A 10,900-nucleotide genomic window follows, 5' to 3' on the forward strand; every position below is an offset into this window, starting at 1 on the left:
AAACTCTTGGGTTACTATGACTTGGTTTTTGGTATTTTGTGGAAGCTGTTGACATGATTGAACTAAAGTTAAATGGAAACCCAAACACAGCCTTGGCAAAAATCCAGACTGTATTAAGAAATAAACAGAGGGGGGCGCCTAGGTGGCTCAGTGGGTTAAAGCCTCTGCCTTTGGCTCAGGTCATGATCCCAGGGTCCTGGGATCGAGCCCTGCATTGGGCTTTCTGTTCGGCGGGGAGCCTGCTTCCTCCTCTCTCTCTGCCTGCCTCTCTGCCTACTTGTGATCTCTGTCTGTCAAATAAATAAATAAAATCTTTAAAAAGAAAAAAAAGAAAAAAAGAGAAACAAAGAAAGGAACACACTTATCCAAACACATGGCAGAAGAAAATACCAAAATCCCGTCAACAGGCATTGTGCATTGAATAAGCTCTCTACCCTGTAACTGGGAGTTTGGCTTTGGCATGGTAAACTCCTCTGTAACAAAATATATGTATATTCTTATCTTTTACTACAGAATAAGAAAAGCAAATGTTGGCTTAAAGATAGCTAAAACACTCAATTTATTTTCTTCTTTGTATAAGATCCACAAGTCAGTTGTTAGATACCTCCTACATTGTTGTTGTTGTTGTTATTTTTAGAGGGGGAAGGAGTGGGGAGGGGCAGAGAAAGGGGGGCAAATAGAGAATCTTAAGCAGGCTCCATGTCCAGCTTGGAGCCCAGCGCAGGCTCAATCTCACAACTGTGAACTCATGACTGGAGCTGAATTCAAGAGTCAGACACTTACTCGACTGAGCCACCCAGGAATTGCTACCTCATGTTAATTTTTAAAATTTAACTTTTAATTTTATCAAAGCAGTATAGGTACATAGTTTAAAAAGCCAAAAAGATTGCTAAAAATCATAATACTCTATTCTCCCCATATCCAACTTGTATTTCCTCAATAATTGTAACTTTTTAATGGTGTCTTGTAGTCTAGCACTCTAAATTTTCTTTCTTTTTAGAAAAAAAGGTTTTATTTTTATTTATTTGAGAGAGACAGATAGCATAAGTGGGGAAGAGAGGGAGAAGCAGGTTCCCCGATGAGCAGGGAACCTGTTGTGGGGCTGGATTCTAGGACCCTGGGATCATGACCTGAGCTGAAGGCAAATGTGCAATGACTGGGCCACCCAGGTACCCCTAGAATTCCAAATTTTCCAAAAGCATGTTTATGCTGCTCGCTCTTTCTTTCTTTCTTTCTTTCTTTTTAAAAAAGATTTTATTTATTTATTTGACAGAGAGAGATCACAAGTAGGCAGACAGGCAGGCAGAGAGACAGAGGGGGAAGCAGGCTCCCCGCTGAGCAGAAAGCCCCATGCAGGGCTTGATCCCAGGACCCTGGGATCACGACCGGAGCCAAAGGTGGAGGTCTTAACTCACTGAGCCCCCAGGTGCCCCGATTTTTCAGTTTTAGATATTATCTTTTAAAAGACATTTTTAATATATTTAATTTAAAAATATTTTTATTTATTTATTTGAGAGATTGAGAGAGCACAATCAGGGGGAGCTGCAGGCAGAGGGAGAGGGAGAAGCAGGCTCCCTGTTGAGCAGGGAGCCTGAGAACATGATGTGGGGCTGGATCCCAGGATGCCACCCAGGTGCCTCTCTCTCTCTCTCTCTCTCTCTATATATATATATATATATAATTTTTTTTTTTTAAAGAGGCTCCATGACCAGAGTGGAGCCCAGTGTGGGATCTGAACTCACAACCCTGAAATCAAGACCTGAATTGAGATGAAGAGTCCAAGCTTAACCGACTGAGCCACCCAGGCGCCCCAGATATTATCACCTTTTAATTTCCAACTACAAAAGATCAGGATTTACCTCATCATGTGTTACTCCCCAACACATTTCTACCCTATCCTCCTGATATAGTTATTATATATATATTTTTAAAGATTTTATTTACTTTTTATTTGACAAGCAGAGATCACAAGTAGGCAGAGAGGCAGGCAGAGAGAGAGAGAGGGAAGCAGGCTCCCCGCTGAGCAAAGAACCTGATGCAGGACTCGATCCCAGGACCCCGAGATCATGACCTGAGCCGAAGGCAGTGGCTTAACCCACTGAGCCACCCAGGCGCTCACAGTTATTATATTTTTAATTGAAGTATAATTAACATAACAATGTTACACTAATTTCAGGTGTACAATACCATGATTTGACAATTCTGTACATTGTTCAGTGCTCAGCAAGGTAAGTGTATTATTAATCCCTTTCACCTATTTCACCCATCCCTCCATCTACCTCCCCCCTGGAAACCATAGGTTGTTCTCTGTATTTAAAACTGTATTTGTAAAAACAAAACAAAACAAAACAAAAAAACTGTATTTGTGTACCTGCGGGGCTCAGTTCTTAAGCATCTGCCTTCTGCTCGGTCTTGATTCTAGGGTCCTGGGATGGAGCCCCACATCAGGCTTCCTGTTCAACAGGGAGTCTGCTTATTCCTCTCCCTCTGCCTGCCTCTCCCCCTGCTTGTTTTCTCTCTCTCTCTCAAATAAATAAATAAAATAAATATATTTTAAATCACCTGTTTTTTTTGTTTTTTTTTTTTTTGGTGAGCTTTTTGCCTCTGTGTAGTATGCCCACTTCCCTTTCTGCCTCCACGGACACCAATGAGACCCCTGGAGAAGCTTGTGGGGAAGGGAGGCAAGAAAAGAAGCAAGTTCTGAAGTTTACCCTTGACTGCACTCACCCTCAAGATGGAAGACGGAATCATGATGCTGCCCCTTTTGAGCGGTTTATTCAAGAGAGATTCAAAGTGAATAGAAAATCTGGGAATCTTGGGGGAGGGGTTGTAACCATGGAAGGGAACAAGAGCAAGATTATTTTACCTTTTGAGGTGTCTTTTTCCAGCAGACGTTTGAAATATTTCACTGAAAAATATTTGAAAAATAGTCTACGTGATTGGTTTTATCTAGTTGCTAACAGCAGTTAGGAATTGTTATGTCGTGGCGCCTGGGTGGCTCAGTGGGTTAAGCCGCTGCCTTCGGCTCAGGTCATGATCTCGGGGTCCTGGGATCGAGTCCCACATCGGGCTCTCTGCTCAGCAGGGAGCCTGCTTCCCTCTCTCTCTCTGCCTGCCTCTCTGTCTACTTGTGATCTCTCTCTGTCAAATAAATAAATAAAATCTTAAAAAAAAAAAAGGAATTGTTAAAAAAAAAAAGGAATTGTTATGTCTAGACTTATCAGTGCGAGGAAGAGGAGGAAGATGGAGATTAAAACTCATTTACCTGGAATATTTTTTTTTTAAGATTTTATTTATTATTTGACAGAGATCACAAGCAGACAGAGAGGCAGGCAGAGAGAGTGAGAGGAGGAAGCAGGCTCCCGGCAGAGCAGAGAGCCTGATGCGGGACTCGATCCTAGGACCCTGAGATCATGACCTGAGCCGAAGGCAGCGGCTTAACCCACTGAGCCACCCAGGCGCCCACCTGGAATATTTTTTTAAAAAGATTTTATTTGACAGACAGAGATCACAAGTAGGCAGAGAGGCAGGCAGAGGGGCGGGGAAGCAGGCTCCCTGCTGAGCAGAGAGCCCGATGCAGGGCTCCATCCCAGAACTCTGGGATCACAACCTGAGCCGAAGTCAGAGGCTTTAACGCACTGAGCCACCCAGGCGCCCCTATCTGGAATATTTTATATGAGTTCTTGAATAAAACTTGGGAACCAAACAAAAAAAAAGTCTGGTTTTTTTTTTTTTTTTTTTGGTTTCTTTGTTTGCTTGTTTGTTTTGTTTCTTAAATTCTACATATGAGTGAAATCATACGGTATTTGTCCTTTTCTGTCTGACATTTCATTTAGCATTCTACCCTCCATGTCCATCCATGTTGTTGATATGGCAAGATCTCTCTCTCTTTTTTTTAATGGATAAAAACTATTCCATTGCGTTATATACTGCATACACCACAATTTCTTTATCCATGGATGGACACTTGGGTTGCTTTCATATCTTGGCTATGTAAAGAATGCTGCAACAAACATAAGGATGCATATATCTTTTGAATTAGTGTTTCTGTTTTCATTGGGTAGATAGCCAATAGTGGAATTACTGGATAATATGGTAATTCGATTTTTAATTTTTCGAAAGACCTCCATACTCTTTCTACAGTGGCTGCATCAATTTGCATTCCCACCAACAGTTCTTGAGGACTCCTTTTTCTCCACATCCTTCCCAACACTTGTTATTTCTTGTCTTTTTGATTCTAGCCATTCTGACAGGTGTGAGATATCTCATTGTGGTTTTGATTTGCATTTCCCAGGTGATTAGTTATTGAATCATAATTTTAGCTAAGGCAGCATTTAGAAAATCATCAATATTTACTCACAGCTGAGTCAAGCAGCAGTGTATTTTTTTTTAAAAGATTATTTATTTATTTATTTGTCAGAGAGAGATGACAAGCAGGCAGAGAGGCAGGCAGAGAGAGGAGGAAGCAGGCTCCCCGCTGAGCAGAGAGCCCGATGCAGGGCTCGATCCCAGGACCCTGGATCATGACCTGAGCCGAAGGCAGGGGCTTAACCCACTGAGCCACCCAGGTGTCCCAGCAGTGTATTTTCTTGCACAACTTTTAATTTCCCTTGAATTGATAATGCCCTTCCTTCTTCTCTTTGCTTTAATAGTTGCTTACTCATCTCTAAACTCACTGTTGAAAATGTAACTCTTTCATGTTCAAGTGTATCAAGTAACTGGTCATATCATTTTTTAAAAGGAATATTCCTCATGGAACTCTCTATCCTTCAGTTCTGAAGTTAGACTGACTTCTTTAAGGAAGCTTTTAATATATTTCCTTTAGGGGTGCCTGGGTGGCTCAGTGGGTTAAGCCGCTGCCTTCGGCTCAGGTCATAATCTCAGGGTCCTGGGATCGAGTCCCGCATCGGGCTCTCTGCCCAGCAGGGAGCCTGCTTCCTCCTCTCTCTCTGCCTGCCTCTCCATCTACTTGTGATTTCTCTCTGTCAAATAAATAAATAAAATATTAAAAAAATATATTTCCTTTACCCTGGATGTTCTATAATTTCATGATAATGTATCATGGTGTAGGGCTTTTTTATTTCTTGGAAGATTGTTTTGTGAGTTCATTTGCCTAAAAGTTTATGCACTTCGGCTCTGCCATGTTTTCTTAATTTTTCCTTGATAATTTTGTTTTATATATTCTCTTCTTCTGAAACTCCTATTAATTGTATGTTGAACCCTCTGGACTGGTCTCTAATATTCCCACTTTTTCTTCCATTTTCCATCTTTTTGCTTCGTATTTATCTATTTATTTAAGTAATCTTTGCATCCAATGTGGGGCTCGAACTCATCAGGATCAAGATCAAGAGTTGTATGCTCTACCGACTGAGCCAGCCAGTCTCCCCGCCATGTTTTTGCTTATTCTACTTTCAGGGTGATTTGCTCAACTTTGTCACCTCTATTAAATTATTAATTTCTGCATTCATTATTTAATTTTCATAAGCTCTTTCTTCCACATATGTTCTTTTTTTTGATTTGTCTTTTTTTCTAATTTATTTATTTTCAGAAAAACAGTATTCATTATTTTTTACATATGTTCTTTTTAAAAAAATATTTTATTTATTGATTTGACAGAGAAAGAGAGCATGAGTTAGGGAGAGGAGGAAATGAGCAGAGGGAATGGGAGAGAGAGGAAGGAGCCGACTACCACTGAGCTGGGAGCCTGATGTGGGAATCAATCCCAGGACTCACAGATGTTGACTTGAGCTGAAGGCAGATGCTTAACTGACTGAGCCACCCTGGTGTCCCATGAATGTTTTTTCTATAGCACTATTTTTTTTTAAAACTTTCACAAATACATTATCTTGTATCATGCTAATTTAGGCTTTCTTTTAAAAATTGTATTCTGCTTCTCTCTTTTTCCTCTAGGTTTTTTTTTTTTTTTTCAGTTTGTTTATTTTTGGTCTCGCTTTTATGTGAAAAGTCTTTCTAAAATATTTGGTGATCCTTACCTATCCATTTACATTTAAGAGTGAGGCACTTAAGGGGTGTGTGTTACCATACATGGAAGGTTGTTGACCGGTAGACGGTACTGTGAGGGGATGGGACAGGTATCTGGCTATTTCCTACTGTTTTGTCAATACTTCTGGACTTTCTGTAATGCTGATCAGTTTCTCCAGATAGGAAAGCTTAACCTGAAGGTACACCCAATTGTATGATGGATGGAGGACAGAAAGAGGTTGGTTTGTGGCAGTGAGTTCTCACTGTTTGAAATATAGATTTTTTTGCTTTTCCTGCCAATTTTCATTACTTTTTTATTTTATTTTATTTTATTTCCCAATTTATTTATTTTCAGAAATTTTCATTACATTTTTAAAAAAGATTTTATTTATTTGTTTGACAGAGAGAAAGATCACAAGTAGGCAGAGAGGCAGGCAGAGAAAGAAGGGGAAGCAGGCTCCCTGCTGAGCAGAGAGAGCCCGATGTGAGGCTCCATCCCAGGACCCTGAGATCATGACCTGAGCCGAAGGCAGTGGCTTAACCCACTGAGCCACCCAGGCGCCCCAATTTTCATTACATTTAACTTATGGCAGGTGTCTTTGAGTTTAGAATACCTTATTTTGACCTCTGTGGGTCAGAGCTGGGAAGGAATTCAGTTACTTTTTTTTTTTTTTTAAAGATTTTATTTATTTATTTGACAGAGAGAGATTACAAGTAGGCAGAGAGGCAGGCAGAGAGAGAGGAGGAAGCAGGCTCCCTGCTGAGCAGAGAGCCTGATGCGGGACTCGATCCCAGGACCCTGAGATCATGACCTGAGCCGAAGGCAGCGGCTTAACCCACTGAGCCACCCAGGCGCCCCGAATTCAGTTACTTTTAACATGAACTTCAGGGGCCCCTGGGTGTCTCAGTCATGAAGCATCTGCCTTCAGCTCCAGTCATGATCCCATCCTCCTGGGATTGAGCCCGGAGTTGGGCTCCCTGATCAGCGGGGAGCCTGCTTCTCCCTCTCCAGTGTTCCCTCTCTCACTGTCTCTCTCTGTCAAACAAATAAATACAATCTTAAAAAAAAAATGAACTTCAACCAAATCTATTTTAGTCCTCCCTTCACCCTCATCTTCAAGGGTTCTCAGTGCTTCCAAATTCCAAATGCTTGTGTAGTTCTAATGTGAATTAGTTTGTACCTCAATCTCCTGCAGGCTGTTAGGTTTCAACTTTCTCGTTTTCTAAGCTTATTACTTCTAATCTACCGGGATCTCTGAAGGGGATCCCAATAATGGCATTCCTTCTTTGATACAGGGGTCCTGAACAAGTCGAGAAATAAATCAATAAGGCAAATATGGAGGTAAACATACCATCTTTATTACTGTTAGAGACCAGATTGGAGGTGTACTTTAGTATGGGAGTTAATGGGCCTGCTAACTGTGCCCAGAACCAGACAGCCTGGACAGAGACAGGGTTCCCTGTGGAGGACCAAAGCAGAATTTTGTGTTCTGAGGAACAGGCTCCCTCTCCCAAGAGCAAGGAGGATGGAGCAGGGCAGAACATTCCTGTCGGGGACCGCCTCCGGCTGGGAAAGTCCCCGCCATTACAAGATGGCGCTTGGCTCACTGCCAGCAAAATATGCTGCAAGTAAACACCGAACTTTCTGGTGAAGCCCACCTGAAGGAGGACATAGTCATTGGCTGTTTCAAATTTAATCAGTATAATAACAGGACTCTCATTGGCTCTCCCCATTGTTTGGCCCCTTATTGGTCACCCTGACACATATAAGCTAAGAAAGTTGTCGAAATAAAGAGACGAAGCATTAACACCATGCCAGGCTGGTTGTCGTTCTTGCGGGCCGAGGGCAACAAATGGTGCCGAAACCCAGGAATAGTTAACGAGTAAGTAAACCTTGCAAGGAGAAAAACCGCAGGTAAGCGGGGAAGGAACCACAATTAAAGTGGTGGCAATCTTGTACAAGACCACAATAAGAAGCGGGCGGCCATAGAGCCGGGATTTTCTTCCGCGGTAAAGCGGGGAGTAAAGGTCGACTGAAGTATATGCGCGTAAAAAGTCAATGTGTTGGTTAGTGTCTTTAACGTCTGCGTCTGTTGTCTTTGTGTTCATAATGGGATCTGAAGTATCTAAAGAGTGGTCTTCTTGTGCCTCAGAGGGGGGTAGTTCTAGTGAAGAGGAAGAAGAAAGGTCAGGGGAAAAGTTAGACCGTAAAATGTACTCCAAGTTTGAACAGTTGAAACTGTCGACTCCAGCAACGCCTAGTGCCCCTCCGCCGTATAATCCTATGGCGTGCCAAGGAGCTTGTAGCTGCTGCACCACATGCGGTAGTGGCAGGGCTTCGAGCTGGAGAGATCATGACCTGACCTCTGCCTTTCCGGTTTTAGAGGACCAAAACAACCAGCGGTATCATCAGCCTCTTGATTTTAAACTAGTTAAGCAATTAAAGGAAGCAGTCATGCAGTATGGCCCTCAGGCAGCCTTTACAGTATCTTTGTTGGAGACCATAGCGGGAATGAACTTAGTCCCTGAAGACTGGGGTAATCTAGCCCGCGCAACCTTGTCAGGAGGGCAATATCTAGTATGGAAAACAGCCTGGCAAGAATACTCACAGGACACTGCCCGCCGTAATGCAGCGGCTGGAAATCCTCAGTGGGACCTAGAAATGTTAATGGGAATGGGACCGTACATGGGAAAGCAGGCCCAAATACAATACAACCCTGCAGTGTATCTGCAAATAGCCGCGGCGGCCACTAAAGCATGGAAAACCATTCAAGGCAGTGGGGATTTACAGGGTCAGCTGTCTAAGGTAATACAAGGACCAAATGAGGCATATGCTGATTTTGTAGCGAGGCTGATGCAAACAGCTGGTCGAATATTTGGGGAGGTAGAGGCAGCCATGCCATTGATAAAACAGCTGGCTTATGAGCAAGCTAATAAGTGGTGTAAAGAAGCCATCAGACCTTGGAAAAGCAAAGACTTGAGTGCATATATTAAAGTTTGCAGGGATATCAATGACAGTGTTATTCAAGGGCAGGTTATGGCTGCAGCTATCACTCAAGGTTTACAAGGATTACAGGGAGCTCAACAATATAAACATAGGGATACTCCTGGAGTTTGTTATTACTGCAAGGAGCCAGGACACCTTAAGCGTGAGTGCCCAGAGATAAAGGTGTCTTATCAAGAGCCTAAAAAACCAGGTATCTGCCCAAGATGTGGGAGAGGTGCCCACTGGGCAAATAAATGTCGCTCAATAAGGGATATACGAGGAAATTCTCTGCTTCCAAGAGGGTCAAAAAACGGGAAGGGGGGCCCCACACCCCAGGGCCCTCAAATGTATGGGGTGCTCCAACAGGTGGCTCGCTCGCATTATCCGCCGACGAGCCAAGGCGAGCCACAACAGGGAGTGCAGGATTGGACATCCGTGCCACCACCAGACTCATATTGAAAGACTCCGCATATAGACACCCCCCCCCCAGCCATTGATTAACTAACTGCTTCTTGGCTTTTCTGTAATCGCTCGCCCTTCCCCTGTTAGACCCCTCCCCCAGTTAATTGTTTAACCACTCCCTTGCCTTTCTGTAACCACTTGGCTTTTAGGGGGTGATACTGGTCTCCTGTTTCAACAGGATACCTTATGCGCATAGTCACATAGGCAAGGGGGTCGCCTAGGTACGTGGGCCTAGTCACGTAGGCAGGATGTTTCTCTGCTGAGTAATAAGGTCCAACTCCCCCTCCTCACTCCCCCTCCCCACCTTTCTCTTCGCGCGCCGGGGTCCTTCAAAGCCAATCTACAAACACCGAGTATGCCTTACATTCAAACCAGCCAATAAGAACCTTGTAACTATGTTTCTGCTTCTGTACGTATGCTTTCGCTTCCCCAAACCCCATAAAAAGGCCCTGAACAAAGGGCTGGCGCGCGAGTCTTCCTAAGACTTGATCGCCCGCAGGTACCTGTGTCAACTCAATAAACCTCGTGCTGTTTGCATCTGATCAGTGGACTCGGCTTGGTTTTTGGGTCCGGGGGTCTCCTCCTGAGAAGGGGTCCATTCCGGGGTGCTTGGAGCCCCGGGGGGAATCTTTCATTTGGGGGCTCGTCCGGGATACGAGACCCCCCACCCAAGGACCACCGACCCACTGTCAGGAGGTAAGCTGGCCAGCACTCTATTCGTTGTGTCTGTTCGTTGCGTCTGTGGCTGCGTCTGAACCTGTTACTTGTGAATTTGCGCATGCGTTTGGTTTGGGGTTCGATCGGATCCATTTGTATTTGGCGGGGGCCAGAAGGAGCTGACGGGCTCGGACTTCTCCCTCGCAGCCCTGGAAGACGTTCCAGAGGCGTTTGTAGTCCTCCCGGGCGGGACATTTGAGTCCTTCGGGACATTTGGGCCCCGGTGCAGCGGGGCATTTGGAGCTCAGCCTGTATCAGAGAGATACGTGGCCTTGGTTGGAGAGGGGGAATCCGGACCCCCAGGATCTCCGCTTGAGTTTTTGCTTTCGGTTTTGTACCGAAATCGCGCAGCGTCCTTCTTGTTAACTGTTTTGTGTGTCTTACTTATTGTCCTTGGTGTTTTCTTTGACTCTAAAATGGGGCAAACACTTACCACCCCCTTAAGTCTCACTTTAGGTCACTGGAGAGATTCTGAGTTTCTCCTAATAGATGTGGGGGTTTCTCCCTCACTCACTTCCCATGTTAATGGCTATAACTGGAACCAACGGGTTGGTCTAACTCGAGACAGAGACCATAAGGAATATTCCCGAGCAGCTGCCGAAACTCTCTTTGTTTCGGGGAAGTTTCCCTGTGTTCTCTGGCCCGACTTGGACTGCTTAACCCCTCCCCCCTTGCTGGTGGGAAAGCATGGCATCTGCTCCTCTGTTGGGGCTTATGAGCTCTAAAACCGGGAATCTTTTCTCTGCCTCCTGG

Source organism: Neovison vison, chromosome 2, assembly GCF_020171115.1.
Source record: "Neovison vison isolate M4711 chromosome 2, ASM_NN_V1, whole genome shotgun sequence".
Taxonomy (NCBI): Eukaryota; Metazoa; Chordata; class Mammalia; order Carnivora; family Mustelidae; genus Neogale; species Neogale vison.